Source organism: Choloepus didactylus, chromosome 3, assembly GCF_015220235.1.
Source record: "Choloepus didactylus isolate mChoDid1 chromosome 3, mChoDid1.pri, whole genome shotgun sequence".
NCBI classification, from domain to species: domain Eukaryota; kingdom Metazoa; phylum Chordata; class Mammalia; order Pilosa; family Megalonychidae; genus Choloepus; species Choloepus didactylus.
Window position 1 is genome coordinate 93600227 of NC_051309.1, and position 18472 is coordinate 93618698.

Here is an 18472-nt window from a genome sequence, read left to right on the forward strand (position 1 = left end):
AGGCAATACGAAAATAACACAGCAAAGGAAAAAGTTTTAGACAGGAAAGGTAAAAAACATTCAGATTTTATATAAAACTATTCTGTATATATGAATTGTATTTGCTATGTAACAATAAGTTTAAAATATTTACTTGTTAGGACAGCTACCAGTCTCCGTTAGAAACTTTTAATTGCACAAACACCCATCTGTCAGAGATGACTCCTGTCCCACCCTCCAAGGCTTTCATCAGGGCCAGATTTCATCAGGGCCTCCTTAAATATTTTAGCTATTAAGGTAAATCAAATCAACATCAGGATGGGGGCAAGGGGAGTAGGGAGAAGAGTTATATTTTGGGAAACAGTCCATGAGAATTGAAGTCAAGTAGCCAAGTGTTTAATTTGGAAATGCAAATATCTATTGATTAAGTTTTCAATCAATCACTGTTAGTATGGACAACAAAGGCATCATGAGGGGTAAACTAGTAGGGGCAAAAGAAATGAAAAAGAAAGAACACAGAGGGCACAGAGGAATTTATTTTAATAATCATATTCATTTACATTTACATTAATATTGCATTATATTTAAGTAAAGTAATTTTCTTCATCCAAATAATTTCACTCATTTAAAACCATTAAAATGTTGAACAAAACCTATCTGGCCATTTGACGGAACTTCTTTCAGGGAGGAAGGAAGGTGAGATGAGGCAACGGAGACAGCGTATTGCTTTCCTTGGTATGTTCACAGTAGAAATTGGGCAGCGACTTAACTAAGCAACAAGATTTCCCTTCTTCCTGGGGGCTGGGGGTGGGGGTGGGGGTCTCTATGCTAAAGCCCCCGCACCCATCAGATTTTTCGGGGTTGATCTGATGGAGAGCAAGGCCCAGAAGATTGAATTCAGGAGACCAGATTTCCCAGGCCACTTTGTAGCTTGTAACTTGGGCACAATACTTATTTTTCAGTGCTGTGGTTTCATCATTTGCGAAATGGGGAAAAAAATAATATATCTGTTTCACAAGGTTGTTGTGCAGACGAGATAGGACTCTTATGTGAATAAGCCCTTTAGAAACTGTGAAACGCTTCCCAGAGGTTATTATCTCCTTTAAAGGACACAGAACTGTTTTAAATGGTACTGGAGATTGCAAAAATGCTCCTTGACACTTTTAGTCAGAACTTGACCCTGAGCTTACTCTTGCTGTAAAGCGAAACGGTTCTCGCGCTCCACACCAGCCAGGGCAGGGTCACCCCCGCGGCCGGGGCGGTCACTGCCGTATTCCATCCTGGGCTGCTGCTCCCCCTCGATCCTCCCACCAGTCTCCCTGGGAGGACCGAGACGTTCCTCGCCATTTGGGTGACGCCAACCAGAGGGCGTGGGTCGGAGCGGAGCAGGGTACCGCGGGTCGGGAAGGGAGCGGGAAAAGGCTGGGCTGGGGGTGGGGCTGTGGCGGGGAGGCTGGGGGGGGGATAAGAGAAGGGGAGGGGGGCGCGCGCGCGGGTGGGGGCGTGGCTTCCCGCGGAGGGCGTGGCCTCGGCCTCCGGGGCGTTCTGGGGCGGCCGAGCGAGCACGAGCGCTCGGCTCCTGCGCACTCGGCCGCCGACTGGCGGCGTTGCGGACGGAACTGCATTCTCTTCTCCGCAGCTGGGGAGAAAAGCCCCGCGCGAGCCGCTGCTGCGCCTCGGAAGGACGAGCTCCGCTGCGCTCTCCGCACCCGTGCCCCTGCCTGCTCGCAACAGGTCAGAAGAGGGCAGAGGCGACGAGAGCGCAAAAAGGTAAGCGGAGCCTTGCGCCTCCCGGGCCGGGGGGGTCGGTTCGGCCCCAAACGCAGCAGCCGCGGACTTCTCGGAAGCCGAGCCTCTCCCGCCTCGCCGCGGTTTTCCCAGCACGCTGACTCAAGCCGCTGGCCTTCCCACTTTTCCGGTGGGAACCTGCGGGGAGGACGGGGGCAAGGAGATTCTTGAGTTTGCCCCTCTCCTCTTTTAAAATCCGCTGCAGATAACGTCTAGAAAAACAGGGGAGGGGGACATAGAAGTGACCCCATTCTCCTTCCCCGTCTTCTCCCCCAAATATCAGACATCAGCCGGTGCGCCTCGGGTCTTGCGGAAAGATGTTCAGTTGTTGGAACCTAGTCCCGGGGTTGCGTAATAGAAGTATCCCAGAAGTTTCCCGGGGATGAAAGCGGGGCTTTTCTCTCTTTTCCTCGCCCCAGGACTCCTTCCCCCCTTCGTTATCTGTCCCCACCCCCCACCCGTGGAGAGAACTTGTGGTTTCAATCCCAGTCCCATCTATTTGTGATTGAGCTGGAGGCGAGCGTCGGTGGTCCATAGACTCTCCTGAGCGAGCAGAATCGTTTGAGGCACCTTCTGAGACTTGCTCTTGTAGCAGAGGGAGACGGCGTCTTCAAAATATGGGACTGGTTAATTTCTCCTGATAATATCTTTTTTTCCTCGGGTGCCTGATCCTTTGTGACTGCCGCCCTGCAAACACCGGAGTCAGCGAATTAAGAGAGAGAGAGGAATGGGGGTGGGAGTGCATAATAATTACCTTAATGTAATGGTATTTACATGGATGAAGCTGAAGCTGCAAGGGATTTCGAAAGTCTTGATATTTTTGTACTAGGTTTCTCGTCCTAGAGTATCCCCCACCCCATATTGTTATGCATATCGTCTCAGAAAGCTCAGGAAGACCCTTGGCTTTGAGGGCGAGGATGTGTCCAAATCTTCCGAGAACAAGTCTCTTTTGGGAAAAGGCTTTGCAGCCAGTGTTTTTCGGTTTTCTTTATTTTAAAGGGGAGTGGGATGGGGTACTTTTAACCCCGTTGGTGCATGTTGGGGGTATGACATATCACCGGGGAGCCAGACAGATTTAAAACCTCCAAGGCGAAAGCGAAAACCCAATGTTCCTCGGGACAGTTGCAAAGCGAGAGGAGCTCAAGTAATTCAGGCACAGAAACATCCGGCGAGGGAGCGGTCTGAGAGGTGCGGGGATTTTTCTTGTGCAGGATTATTTCAGAGCAAGGCATGCAGAGGTGTAGAAGGTAGGCGGCGGTGGGATACCTCTCCCGGGCTTGCCTGGTGTCAGTCTCCGAATGGGGATGGGAGGCACGAAAAAGAAAAAGACCTTTGGACTCGGGAGTCTAGTTCTACCCAGGGGCTTAAGAATACACAGGCATGGCCCTATTTCAATGTTTACTTTCTCTGTCTAATGTATTTCCTTAGCTTGCCTTTCATCTCTAGTGGAAAGAATTATTTGAGTGGATATTCTGGAAGCAGATTCACAGGAGAATTGAAAATTCTCGATGATTTCCCTGCTTTAATTTAAAGGTGTTGTCTTTTCCCAGTATCAGTATTTATTTGAAAATAAATATGCAGAAGGGAATGGAGACAACTAAAGGCTAACAATCCAAGGAGGAACCCAAGGGAGACTAGGAGAGAAAGCAAGAGTATAGATAAGCAGTACTGAAAACGAGGAAAACTAATGTGAATCCAGTTAATTTAGACGAGAGTGAACCTAGGGGTTGATATAGGACAGTTTGGGTGACTCTTGAGACAAAAAAAAAGAATTGACGAGTGGGATGCAAGGCTTTGGGGGAAAAAATGAGCATAGCTATTGGGGAGTTTCCCCCGCCCCCCCCCCTTTTCCTTTTCCAAATAGGAATAATAGGGATGGGGGACCTGCAGGTATGTTGCTGTGAATTATTTGTTTTCCATATGTAGCAAGAAAATTAACTGTTATGTATCAGAATTAATGCCTTATTTATTTACTACAGTAATTGAATTTCTGTGGTAAATGTGCCTTTTGCATTTGTCATTTGTTTCACTCTTCAACTTTGTAAAAATACACTTTTGAAGAAACACAGTGTGTTAAATAGAGTACAAAGATTATCCAGAAACTGAGAATTTGTGGCAAGAATAAAGCCTAAGTGATTTTAAACAGTGTCTTCTACAAGATGCAGTACATGCATTTTTTTTTTGCCACCAGAAGTCACTGTTCCATTATGGGGTTAAGATAATAATCTGGTTTAACAAATGTTTGCAAAGAGCTGGCTGAGCTAAAAGTTACTTTTTATTGTCTAAGAGACTTAATTGAGTTTTGAAGTAAATGTGGAAGAGTACTACTTGATTAAGATATGTATATATGAGTTGCATCTTTATCAAACACTTCAGCAAATCACAGTAGCCATGTGAGCATTTTCTTGAGTTGAAGTTAATGTACTGCCTTGGGAGTTGAAAAGGTGAGTGAAAACAATTAAGCTTATAAAAGGCAAACTTGTTTTCAGTATTCTTTTAAAAGCAAGTGGATAAAGTTTCCTTGCTCAGTGCTATAATTTATGCGCTTTCATCAAACAAATCTTTTGCATAATCCCCTATGAAGTTAGTTGAATGTTAAAATCCAAAGCCTCGAGATGACCTGATGCTTTCAGTTTAATGTACAGGGGGTAATATACTCTGCAGATGTCTCTTTTAAGGTATTGTGACATAGCTGGGATTTTTCCCCTTAAATTTTTAAAGCCCTACATTGAAAGTTGTTCTCAGCCTTGAATTTACTTCCTGCCTTAGATATGTATAACGAAGCTAGAAGTACATAGGTCCTCCATTTCAAGGGCTCTAGATCATTAATTTATTTTTCAAGAGATTGAGAAAGTGTGTTGGAGACAGTACAAATTAAGGAACTGCATTTACCATTACTATACAAAGTTTTGTAAATAAATTGTATTTTCCTCATTAAATTATGAATTTAATAATGGTTTTTCTTCCCAAATATTTAATTGGCAGTGGTTTTCTAGCAGTGTCTCTTTCTTATGCACAGTAGGAACTTATTTAATATTTGTTGTATTGAGTCTCAGATTTTATTAAAATAGACCTTTAAACCCTGTAATCCAGTTATTAGAATTTTACCACAACGTGGAAGTAAATGTAAAATATGTGGTTGTTTGCAAGTACACATCCTTTATTTCTGATTGTTTATATGTGCATAACAGATTGTTGTTGACTTGATGCCCTGAGGCTCTAAGACCATAAGGGTTGCTAATAGGTGTTTCTGTCTTGAGCATTAGGACAGAACTCCTTCAGTAGTTTTCTCTAGGGGAAGGAAATCAGCTGATTTTCTTAAATTATCTGGCCCATTTTAAACATGACTAAGGATTTCTTGTTAGAGTGACTTTTTCCTGTTTAAAGACTGAGATTATTGTGACAAATGGAGCCTGTAGGAATCAATTACATCATTAATATATTACCTCAAATTCATTCTGCACATAGGTATTGAGCATCTTCTTCTATGTGCCGGACACTATTCTAAGTACTTGAGAAACTGGGATAATGCCATGATCAAGAAAGAAGTACCCATACAGGTAGAGTTTATTCACATAGCCCTTCACTGTTTACTGGCTGATTTAACATGACATATTTAAGCGTAATTGCAGCTCTGAGGTTGGAGTTCATTTTCCATTTTAAAATCAGGAAATGGAGTTGAAGAAGTTAAGTGACTTGACTCTTGGGACTCAAAGCCTGGTGCCCTTTCTACCATGGTACTCTGTGTTGGCTATGTGGATGTGTGGTTTCCTGTTTTTCAAGAATTACAGCTTGACTCTAAAATATAAATAGTGTTTCTCCTTAGCTTAGTAATTCTTATGAAGCATTATGAGAATAAAAAAGCAAATATTTTCACTTAGCATTCTAAGCATATATGTGTGCCTCTACAGGAAATATTATGCCAACCTAGTAGGCATGGTGTTTATTTGCACTAACTAGACAGAGATCTTTACCTTCCTAAAAATTGAACCCAGGGCCTTATGAGCCAGCTCCCTTAGTGATTTGAAACTATTATTCAGTTTATGGAAGCTCAGTTTATAGACTTTTGGGAGCACAAGCCTTGTGTAAATCAGGATATACCCGTATCTTCAATCTTCTTTTTTTTCCTTGAACAAACACTATAATTCACATACACAATTCCCATGAACAAGAACATTCTTTTATGCAATCACATTAAGCGCAGCTAAAAAGTTCAAGAAATTCAACATTGATACGAAGCTTACATTCTGTATTTCCTTTTTTTTTTTTTTTCCCTTATGTCCCAACTGTGTCCCTTTGAGCCTCCTGTCCTCCATCCTCAGATCCCATCCAGGGTCATCCTTGGCATTCAATTGTCATCTATTTAGACTTTTTTTTTTTTTTTCCCAATTGTGGAAACATATACAGCCTAAATCTTCCCATTCCACCCCCTCCCTAGCATTCCATTAGTGGGATTAATCACCTTCAGAATGTTGTAATGCTATCACCTTCCCACCATCCATTACTAGAAATTTCCCTTCACCTCAAACAGCAACCCCACACTCATTTCCTAACTTCCCATTGCCCCTTCTCTCACTTCTCATAACCCACACTCTATCTCTATGGTCATATTCTCTGATAATTTCTTTGTGTTTACTGTGGGGCTTAAATTTAGCCTCTTAAATCCATAACAATCTTGGTTTTCTTTCATACCAACTTAACTTCAATAGGACCCATAAACTATGTTCCTATACTCCTCCATTCCCTCACCTTTATATAGTTCTTGTCAAATATTACATATTTTACATTGAGTCCAAAACCACTGATTTGTCATTAGAGTTTATGTATTTTATATCCTGTAGGAAGTAAATAGTGGAGTTATAAATCAAAAATTTTTTATTTCTATTTGTATTCCATTGTGGTCAGAGAATGTGCTTTGAATATATTCAATTGTTTTTTTTTTTGTTTGTTTGTTTTTTAATTTATTGAGGCTTGTTTTATGTCCCAGCATATGGTCTATTCTGGAGAAAGTTCCATGATCACTAGAGAAAAATGAGTGTCCTGGTGATTTGGGATGTAAGGTTCTATATATGTCTGTTAAAATTCTCTATCTCTCTCTCTCCTTTCTTTGTTTCTCTGTCGGTAGGGCTTCCTTTAGTATCTGAAGTAGGGCAGGTCTTTTATTGGCAAAATCTCTCAGCATTTGTTTGTCTGTGAAGAATTTAAGCTCTCCCTCCATTTTGAAGGAGACTTTTGCTGGATAAAGTATTCTTGGTTGGAAATTTTTCTCTCTGAGAATTTTAAATACGTCATGCCACTGCCTTCTCGCCTCCATGGTGGCCACGTAGTAGTCACTACTTAGTCTTATGTTGTTTCCTTTGTATGTGGTGAATTGCTTTTCTCTTGCTGCTTGCAGAACTTGCTCCTCTTCAGTATTTGACAGTCTGATCAGAATATGTCTTGGAGTGGGTTTATTTGGATTTGTTCTATTTGGAGTTTGCTGGGCATTTATGCTTTGTGTATTTATATTGTGTAGAAGGTTTGGGAAGTTTTCCCCAGCAATTTCTTTGAATACTCTTTCTAGACCTTTACCCTTCTCTTCCCCTTCTGGGACACCAATGAGTCTTAAATTTGGACATTTTATTTTATCCATCATATCCCTGAGATCCATTTCAATTTTTTCGATTTTTTCCCCCATTCTTTCTTTTGTTCTTTCATTTTCTGTTCTGTGGTCTTCTAGGATGCTGAGTTGTTGTTCAATTTCCTCTAATCTTGTATTATGAGTATCCAGAGTCCTTTTAATGTGGCCAACAGTTTCTTTTATTTCCATAAGATCTTCTGTTTTTTTCATTACTCTTGCAATTTCTTCTTTATGCTCATCTAGGGTCTTCTTTATGTCCTTTATATCCTGTGCCATGTTCTTCTTCATGTCCTTTATATCCTGTGCCATGCTCTCATTCTTTGGCGGTAGTCCTTTGATTAATTGTGCCAAGTACTGTGTCTCCTCCGATCGTTTGATTTGGGTGTTTGGAATTGGGTTCTCCATATTGTCTGGTTTTAGCAAATGCTTTACGATTTTCTGTTGTTTTTGGCCTCTTGGCATTTGCTTTGCTTGATAGCTGTGATCTTCCAGGAACTCTGCTGAGGGAAGGCTGTGCTATGTCATAAGAGCGCTCCTTCCCTCAGTGGAAGCCCCGGGCCGCCAGGCCGTGCAGGGGCACTCCCAGCCTGATGCAAAAATGGCTGAATGGGGTGTCTCAAACCTCCCCCCCTTTTTGCACAGCTCCGCCTTCCCAGCGCCAGGGCAACTAGCTTTAGTTGCACCCAAGGCCACTGTCCACAGCTGATATTGTGGCGTGTGTGGGGTGCTGTGGGATACACTCCCCGTCAGACTGGGTTTCCTGGCATGGCTTTGGGCTGTGGGTACGGTCCCAGGCAGGAGTGTCGCCAGCACGCCGGGAAGCTGGCTGCAAGGGGTGTGGTTTCTTTCTCCTTTTGGCTCTCCCCTCTGTCCCTCTGGCCCCGGGACAATCAGCAGCAAGTGTGGGGAGGGCTGTCCTCCACGCCAGACACCGAGGCGTTGGCTACAGCTCGCTCCTGAAGTGCTTCACTGCGCGGTTCTCACTGCTGTATCTGCAGCCGCTCCCGCGCCCCACACCACAGCGTGGCCGCGGGATTTTCAGCCACTTACTCACTCGTTGCAGAATGCAGACTCCCGGTTTCACCAAGTGCACGGCCCCTGTGGATTTAGCAGACCTTGTCCGGCTGGTGCATCGCTGGAAGTGGTATTCTGGGTCTCTTTCTGGTTTTTATCTAGTATTTTTCACGGAGGTGTTTTTTTGCCCTGTCTCACCTAGCCGCCATCTTATGTTCTAGCCATATCATCAGTCTTATACAGAGGATATATGCAGTATAACGTGGTTCTTAGACTTAGTGTGTATCAGAATTTCCTGAAAGACTTATTAGAACACAGGTGTGGCCCCCACCCCAGAATTTCCAATTCAGTAGGTCTGGAGTCAGGCCTGAGAATTTGCATTTGTAATGTTTACAGGTGATATTGAAGCTGCTGGTTGTGGAACCACACTTGGAGAACTGTTGTAGTATAGCAGAGTTTAAAGTGTGATTTCTGAGACAAACTGCTTGTGTTTGAATCTTAGATATGCCACCTACTAGCTGTTAGAACTTGGGCAATTGACTTAATTATCCAGAACCATGAGGTATTTGAGACTTTACCCAACCTGCACATTGACAGGTTAACCTGACATGTTTCATGAATGCTGGCGGAAGGCCTGAGTCTTCTGGCCAGAAAGTAATGACTATTACTCATAGCCATATCTGTAGCCAGAGTATTGACATTTCCTTATGCTGGTTCCTGAAGGCCCAATTCCCAAAGGCTGATGTGAAGAGGGCCAGGTGGCCCCTGTATATGGAATGGGTTGCAATATGGGAGAGGAATCCTGAGCTTAAGGAATTCTGATCTTGTATAGTGGGCAGCAAGCATGCCTGCCATTTGCTTCAGAGGGAGACATTATCCTGATTACGAACAGTAAACATGCCTGCCCTTTGCTCCAGGTGGAGATACTACCTCTGTCTTCCAAGGCTGTTCGCTATGCAAACATCCTTATATGTGATCGGGAACAAAGGCAGGCAGTGTCTCTGCTTGCAAGACTTGCAGAATTGTGAGAGACCCATGGAGAATTGTCTCCCAGCATAATTATATTCTTCAGTGTTTTCCTGTGTAAAAGGGGGGTAGCAGCATGGTAGTTCTCCCCTTACTGGGTAGTTCAGTTGATTAAAGGTAATAAGATTCAGCGAATGCTTGGATGGAGCAGAGCATAAGAAGTGCAATATAAATATTTGCTATACTCCTGAGGGAAGGGACTGTGTTCTCATTTTTAATGGTAAATATTGCCCTATAAATTGCTTTACTGAGTAGCCCTAACTTTGAGTTTGTTACAAGAAAGTTGTTTAATGGGTCTAAATCAACAACTCTGGGGAATGAGGCAGAGACATTTACTACCAATATTCACATGCTCTCTCTTGCTTCTCAGTCTCCTCACCATTACACAGAATCATATGACTAGTTCTGGCCTGTGGGCTGGGTGTAGGAGTAACATGTCCCTTCTGGCCAAAGAATTTAAGTGCTATTGAGAGACCCTCCAGCTTTTTCTTCTCTTTCCACAGTAAACCCTGAAGCCACATGTAGAGATGGAGCTTCCAATAGCGTGGATTTCTCAGTGGCAACGTGAAGCAACTCCCCTTCCCTTCTGCACACCAGTATGCAATGGATGGAAAGAATGAGTATGAAATAAGCCTTTGTTCTGTCAAGCCACTGATATTTGGGGATTAATTTGCAACTCTGGCATAATTTAGACTATCCTCACTATGCCCCAGTGTCTACAGCGCCTGCCTTCTGTGGGGGAGTTGATGGCCAATTATTTTTTTTTTTTTTAAATCATCATTTTATTGAGATATATTCACATACCACGCAGTCATACAAAACAAATTGTACTTTCGATTGTTTACAGTACCATTACATAGTTGTACATTCATCACCTAAATCAATCCCTGACACCTTCATTAGCACACACACAAAAATAACAAGAATAATACTTAGAGTGAAAAAGAGCAATTGAAGTAAAAAAGAACACTGGGTACCTTTGTCTGTTTGTTTCCTTCCCCTACTTTTCTACACATCCATCCATAAACTAGACAAAGTGGTGTTTGGTCCTTATGGCTTTCCCAATCCCATTGTCACCCCTCATAAGCTACATTTTTATACAACTGTCTTCGAGATTCATGGGTTCTGGGTTGTAGTTTGATAGTTTCAGGTATCCACCACCAGCTACCCCAATTCTTTAGAACCTAAAAAGGGTTGTCTAAAGTGTGCATAAGAGTGCCCACCAGAGTGACCTCTCGGCTCCTTTTGGAATCTCTCTGCCACTGAAGCTTATTTCATTTCCTTTCACATCCCCCTTTTGGTCAAGAAGATGTTCTCCGTCCCACGGTGCCAGGTCTACATTCCTCCCTGGGAGTCATATTCCACGTTGCCAGGGAGATTCACTTCCCTGGGTGTCTGATCCCACGTAGGGGGGAGGGCAGTGATTTCACCTTTCAAGTTGGCTTAGCCAGAGAGAGAGGGCCACATCTGAGCAACAAAGAGGCATTCAGGAGGAGACTCTTAGGCACAAATACAGGGAGGCCTAGCCTCTCCTTTGCAGCAACCGTCTTCCCAAGGGTAAAACTTATGGTAGAGGGCTCAACCCATCAAACCACCAGTCCCCTATGTCTGTGGTCATGTTAGCAACCATGGAGGTGGGGTAGGCGAATACCCCTGCATTCTACACAGGCTCCTCAAGGGGGCACTACATCTTTTTTTTTTTTTTTTTTCCCCTTGTTTTTATTTTTTCTTTTTTTTTTTTTTTTTTTTTTTTTTAACTTTCCCTTCTTTTTTCAAATCACCTGTATGAAAAAAAAAGTTAAAAAGAAAACAAACATACAATAAAAGAGCATTTCAAAGAGACCATAGCAAGGGAGTAAGAAAAAGACAACTAACCTAAGATAACTGCTTAACTTCCAACATGTTCCTACTTTACCCCAAGAAAGTTACATAATATAGCAACATTTCAGTGAACTTGTTCCTACTACAACCATCAGAAATTAACAGACCATAGTCATTTCTGGGCATCCCCAGAACGTTAAATAGCTTATCTGTTCTTCCTGGATTATTGTTCCCCCTTCCTTAATTGCTCTCTACTGCTAGTTCCCCTACATTCTACATTATAAACCATTTGTTTTACATTTTTCAAAGTTCACATTAGTGGTAGCATATAATATTTCTCTTTTTGTGCCTGGCTTATTTCGCTCAGCATTATGTCTTCAAGGTTCATCCATGTTGTCATATGTTTCACCAGATCGTTCCTTCTTACTGCCGCGTAGTATTCCATCGTGTGTATATACCACATTTTATTTATCCACTCATCTGTTGAAGGACATTTGGGTTGTTTCCATCTCTTGGCAATTGTGAATAATGCTGCTATGAACATTGGCGTGCAGATATCTGTTCGTGTCACTGCTTTCCGATCTTCCGGGTATATACCGAGGAGTGCAATCGCTGGATCGAATGGTAGCTCTATATCTAGTTTTCTAAGGAACTGCCAGACTGACTTCCAGAGTCCCACCAACAATGAATAAGAGTTCCAATTTCTCCACATCCCCTCCAGCATTTGTAGTTTCCTGTTTGTTTAATGGCAGCCATTCTAACCGGTGTTAGATGGTATCTCATTGTGGTCTTAATTTGCATCTCTCTAATAGCTAGTGAAGCTGAACATTTTTTCATGTGTTTCTTGGTCATTTGTATTTCCTCTTCAGAGAACTGTCTTTTCATATCTTTTGCCCATTTTATAATTGGGCTGTCTGTACTATTGTCATTGAGTTGTAGGATTTCTTTGTATATGCAAGATATCAGTCTTTTGTCAGATACATGGTTTCCAAAAATTTTTTCCCATTGAGTTGGCTGCCTCTTTACCTTTTTGAGAAATTCCTTTGAGGTGCAGAAACTTCTAAGCTTGAGGAGTTCCCATTTATCTATTTTCTCTTTTGTTGCTTGTGCTTTGGGTGTAAAGTCTAGGAAGTGGCCTCCTAATACAAGGTCTTGAAGATGTTTTCCTACATTATCTTCTAGGAGTTTTATGGTACTTTCTTTTATATTGAGATCTTTGGTCCATTTTGAGTTAATTTTTGTGTAGGGGGTGAGGTAGGGGTCCTCTTTCATTCTTTTGGATATGGATATCCAACTCTCCCAGCCCCATTTGTTGAAAAGACCATTATGGCTCAGTTCAGTGACTTTGGGGGCCTTATCAAAGATCAGTCGGCCATAGATCTGAGGGTCTATCTCTGAATTCTCAATTCGATTCCATTGATCTATATGTCTATCTTTGTGCCAGTACCATGCTGTCTTGGCAACTGTGGCTTTATAATAAGCTTCAAAGTCAGGGAGTGTAAGTCCTCCCACTTCGTTTTTCTTTTTTAGAGTGTCTTTAGCAATTCGAGGCATCTTCCCTTTCCAAATAAATTTGATAACTAGCTTTTCCAAGTCTGCAAAGTAGGTTGTTGGAATTTTGATTGGGATTGCATTGAATCTGTAGATGAGTTTGGGTAGAATTGACATCTTAATGACATTTAGCCTTCCTATCCATGAACATGGAATATTTTTCCATCTTTTAAGGTCCCCTTCTATTTCTTTTAGTAGAGTTATGTAGTTTTCTTTGTATAGGTCTTTTACATCTTTGGTTAAGTTGATTCCTAGGTACTTGATTTTTTTTAGTTGCTATTGAAAATGGTATCTTTTTCTTGAGTGTCTCTTCAGTTTGTTCATTTCTAGCATATAGAAACATTACTGACTTATGTGCATTAATCTTGTATCCCGCTACTTTGCTAAATTTGTTTATTAGCTCTAGTAGGTGTATCGTTGATTTCTCAGGGTTTTCTAGATATAAGATCATATCATCTGCAAACAATGACAGTTTTACTTCTTCTTTTCCAATTTGGATGCCTTTTATTTCTTTGTCTTGCCGGATTGCCCTGGCTAGCACTTCCAGCACAATGTTGAATAACAGTGGTGACAGCGGGCATCCTTGTCTTGTTCCTGATCTTAGAGGGAAGGCTTTCAGTCTCTCACCATTGAGTACTATGCTGGCTGTGGGTTTTTCATATATGCTCTTTATCATGTTGAGGAAGTTTCCTTCAATTCCTACCTTTTGAAGTGTTTTTATCAAAAAGGGATGTTGGATTTTGTCAAATGCTTTTTCAGCATCTATTGAGATGATCAATTGATTTTTCCCTTTCGAGTTTTTAATGTGTTGTAATACATTGATTGTTTTTCTGATGTTGAACCATCCTTGCATGCCTGGAATGAACCCCACTTGGTCATGGTGTATGATTTTTTTAATGTGTCTTTGGATTCGATTTGCAAGTATTTTGTTGAGGATTTTTGCATCTATATTCATTAGGGAGATTGGCCGGTAGTTTTCCTTTTTTGTAGCATCTTTGCCTGGTTTTGGTATTAGATTGATGTTAGCTTCATAAAATGAGTTAGGTAGTGTTCCATTTTTTTCAATGTTTTGAAAGAGTTTGAGTAAGATTGGTGTCAGTTCTTTCTGGAAAGTTTGGTAGAATTCCCCTGTGAAGCCATCTGGCCCTGGGCATTTATTTGTGGGAAGATTTTTGATGACTGATTGGATCTCTTTGCTTGTGATGGGTTGGTTGAGGTCTTCTATTTCTTCTCTGGTCAGTCTAGGTTGTTCATATGTTTCCAGGAAATTGTCCATTTCTTCTACATTATCCAGTTTGTTGCCATACAGTTGTTCATAATATCCTCTTATAATTTTTTTAATTTCTTCAGGATCTGCAGTTATGTCACCTTTTTCATTCATTATTTTGTTTATATGGGTCTTCTCTCTTTTTGATTTTGTCAGTCTAGCTAGGGGCTTGTCAATCTTGTTGATCTTCTCAAAGAACCAACTTTTGGTGATATTTATCCTCTCTATTGTTTTTTTGTTCTCTATGTCATTTATTTCTGCTTTAATCCTTGTTATTTCTTTTCTTGTACTTGGTTTAGGATTGGTTTGCTGTTCATTTTTCTAGCTTCTTCAGTTGATCCATTAGTTCTTTGATTTTGGCTCTTTCTTCCTTTTTAATATATGCGTTTAGTGCTATAAATTTCCCCCTTAGCACTGCTTTTGCTGCATCCCATAGGTTTTGGTATGTTGTGTTCTCATTTTCATTCGTCTCTATATATTTAGCAATTTCTCTTGCTATTTCTTCTTTAACCCACTGATTGTTTAGGAGTGTGTTGTTTAACCTCCAGGTATTTGTGAATTTTCTAAGTCTCTGATGGTTATTGACTTCTAATTGTATTCCATTGTGGTCAGAGAATGTGCTTTGAATAATTTCAATCTTTTTAAATTTATTGAGGCTTGTTTTATGTCCCAGCATATGATCTATTCTGGAGAAAGTTCCGTGAGCACTAGAAAAGTATGTGTATCCTGGTGATTTGGGATGTAATGTCCTGTAGATGTCTGTTAAATCTAATTCATTTATCAGATTGTTTAGGTTTTCAATTTCCTTATTGGTCTTCTGTCTGGTTGATCTATCTATAGGAGAGAGTGATGTGTTGAAGTCTCCCACAATTATTGTGGAAACATCAATTGCTTCCTTTAGTTTTGCCAATGTTTCTCTCATGTATTTTGTGGCACCTTGATTGGGTGCATAGACATTTACGATTGTTATTTCTTCTTGCTGAATTGCCCCTTTTATTAGTATGTAGTGGCCTTCTTTGTCTCTCAAAACATCCCTGCATTTGAAGTCTATTTTATCTGAGATTAATATTGCTACACCTGCTTTCTTTTGGCTGTAGCTTGCATGAAATATTTTTTTCCATCCTTTCACTTTCAATTTCTTTGTGTCCCTGTGTCTAAGATGAGTCTCTTGTATGCAACATATTGATGGTTCATTTTTTTTGATCCATTCTGCGAATCTATATCTTTTAATTGGGGAGTTTAATCCATTTACATTCAACGTTAAAACCGTGAAGGCATTTCTTGAATCGGCCATCTTATCCTTTGGGTTATGTTTGCCATATTTTTCCCTCTCTCTATTAATATCCTTTATTGTACCCATACCGAATCTCTTTAGTACTGAACCTTTCTCCAAGTCTCTCTGTCCTGTCTTTGTTTCTCTGTCTGTAGGGCTCCCTTTAGTATCTCCAGTAGGGCAGGTCTCTTGTTAGCAAATTCTCTCAGCATTTCTTTGTCTGTGAAAAATTTAAGCTCTCCCTCAAATTTGAAGGAGAGCTTTGCTGGATAAAGTATTCTTGGCTGGAAATTCCTCTCTCTCAGAATTTTAAATATATCGTGCCATTGCCTTCTCGCCTCCATGGTGGCTGCTGAGTAGTCACTACTTAGTCTTATGCTGTTTCCTTTGTATGTGGTGAATTGCTTTTCTCTTGCTGCTTTCAGAACTTGCTCCTTCTCTTCTATGTTTGACAGTGTGATCAGTATATGTCTCGGAGTGGGTTTTTTTGGATTTATTCTATTTGGAGTTCGCTGAGCATTTATGATTTGTGTATTTATGTTGTTTAGAAGATTTGGGAAGTTTTCCCCAACAATTTCTTTGAATACTCTTCCTAGACCTTTACCCTTTTCTTCCCCTTCTGGGACACCAATGAGTCTTATATTCGGACGCTTCATATTATCTATCATATCCCTGAGGTCCATTTCGAGTTTTTCAATTTTTTTCCCCATTCTTTCTTTTATGCTTTCATTTTCCATTCTGTCATCTTCCAGGTCACTGATTCGTTGTTCAACTTCCTCTAGTCTTGTACTATGAGTGTCCAGAATCTTTTTAATTTGGTCAACAGTTTCTTTAATTTCCATAAGATCATCCATTTTTTTATTTAGTCTTGCAATGTCTTCTTTATGCTCTTCTAGGGTCTTCTTGATTTCCTTCATATCCCGTACTAGGGTCTCATTGTTCATCTTTAGTTCTTTGAGTAGCTGCTCTAGGTGTGTCTCTTCTGGTCTTTTGATTTGGGTGCTTGGGCTTGGGTTATCCATATCGTCTGGTTTTTTCATATGCTTTATAATTTTCTGTTGTTTTTGGCCTCGTGGCATTTGCTGTCCTTGATAGGGTTCTTTTAGGGTTTGTAGACCAGTTGAAGTCCTTATCTCTAATTTATCAGATCTACAGCTTCGTGGAGTACACTTTCTCTAACTAACCAGCAGGTGGCGTCCACGAGCCACCTGTTCTCCACAAGCCAGATCTCCCCTGCTTAGCCTTTTTGGTGAGTGGGGGAGTGAGTCTTGTGGGGCCCAATTGGTGTCCCAAGCTTGCGTGTGTAGTTGGTGTTGCCTGCCCTGTATGTGGGGCGTGTTTCTGGGCAGTCGGGGAGGGGGGGTGGCCCTAACAATCAAATCTCCCTGATGATCCTAGAGTTTTAAAGCTACTGCAATACTCTAATCCTTCAGTTCAGTCCTGCCACAGTTTGTCTCTGCCACTGACCCACAAGTCTTTGGTATTGGCGTATGGCTCCTGAGACTTGCAAGTGGGCCCCTCTTCCAGGCTGTGCACCCCGGGTCCTCTGTTGAGGGATGACTGTGCTATGTCACAGGTGAGTGCCGTCCCCCCAGGGCAGTTCTGGGCTGCTGGGCTGTGTTGGGAGGCTCCCAGTCTGCTCAAATGATGGCTGAATGGGGCTCTGTTAATTCACACTGCTCCCCCTTCCCAGCTCTGGGACATTCAGCTGAGGTTGCAGGGAAGGCTAATGTCCACGCCCAGTTTTGTGGTGTGTGCCTGTTATTTGAAGCACTTCCGTCACACTGGGTTGTCTGGGGCAGCTCTGGGCTATGGGGCTGGCGATGGGCAGGAGTGTTTCCTGTCCATCAGGATGGTGGCTGTGAGCGGACACCCCCCTTTTCTTGGGAAGTTGTGTTGTTTAGTGAATTTTCTCAGCCACTGGATTATTGCCTTTTGTCTCAGAGCTCTCTTATTTCTGCTCTTGACTTGACGTGCCCAAATTTCAATTCTTTGAAGCTTTCTGTATTGAGCTTCTTAGAGTAATTGTTTTAGAAAAAGCAAAAAGGATTAAAAAAAAAAAAAAAAAAAAAAAAAAAACGGCCCTCCTCAGAGATCTAATGGGTTATTGAAATGCTAATAGACAAAGCAACCAGGGCCATTAAGGAAAGGTGCCCTGGGCAGAGAGATCAGCCTTGCTTCGGGATTTGCATATGTGCCTCAAGGCCTGATCTCCGCCCTTCCCCTTTCTGTGTTCACCAGAACTCCAAAAATCCTCTGCTTTTACTTTGGAGCTTCTCGTGTTGTTTTCCTTCTATGCCCGTCTCCTCTCTGCTGGGCTGGCTGCTCTCAGAGTCTCTGGTGTCTGGCCTCAGTCTATCTATGGTTGGAGTTTGAATCAGTAGAATGAGTTTCCGATGAGAGCAGCCACTGCAATTCTCCCTTCTCCTTCCTGGAGCTGACAGCCCCTCCTCCCCCGGGACTGAGCCTGGCAGGGAGGGGCGCGGGTCCCCTGGCCGCAAAAACTTACAGATTTCGCTGATCTCAGCAGTTCCACGTTTTCATGAGTGTTGTATGAAGTATGCCCAAAGACAGATTGCTCTGTGGTGTCCAGTCCACGCAGTTCCTGGCTTTTTACCTACTTTCCTGGAGGAGTAACTAAAACATACAGCTCACCAGTCTGCCATCTTGCCCCGCCTCCCAATTATTTAATAATTAAAAAAATAAAACACTCCAAGGGTATAAACATAAAGCTAGTCATGGAGCTTGCATTCCTTTGAGAGGAGATAAGCAATGAACATTGATTAATTGATTGATTTTGTATTAAGTTAATTTCAGATAGTGGTCAGAGTTATGAAAAACTAAATCATGACCAACATTCTTCTTTCACGATCCAATATCCCACCCCACCACCTTTTTTTTTTTTTTTTTTTTTTTTTTGCTAAGTGAACCTCAATTGTATATAGCACTACATTGTGCCTAGCCTTAGGTAGTAGATCATATTTGGTTTTATTCAATGAAGACAGTTTGTGTCCTGATTTCTTTGCCTTCCTTGCAGCTAGAGGAGACCATGTGAACCATTCTTTTTTATTTCTTTGCTTTTTGATAACCAAGGTTTAGGGCAAGGATTTTCTTTTCCTGAGAAAAAGGAACA

General features: G+C 41.7%; 1 protein-coding gene across 6 annotated transcripts in view; it reads left to right on the forward strand.

Annotated features, from left to right (window-relative positions):
• Positions 1–1272: 1272 nt before the first annotated feature.
• The window catches only part of AFF1 (AF4/FMR2 family member 1), a 227645-nt gene continuing 210445 nt past the window's right edge, over positions 1273–18472 (forward strand). For 2 of the 6 annotated variants that reach the window (XM_037830206.1, XM_037830212.1), the window contains exon 1: positions 1583–1749. The gene's annotated coding sequence lies outside the window, so the exon portion shown is untranslated. Of the gene's footprint in view, positions 1370–1582; positions 1750–5235; positions 5328–9930; positions 10048–18472 lie in introns of those variants that run through there. The other 4 variants (XM_037830210.1, XM_037830208.1, XM_037830209.1 and 1 more) reach the window with 4 other exon arrangements.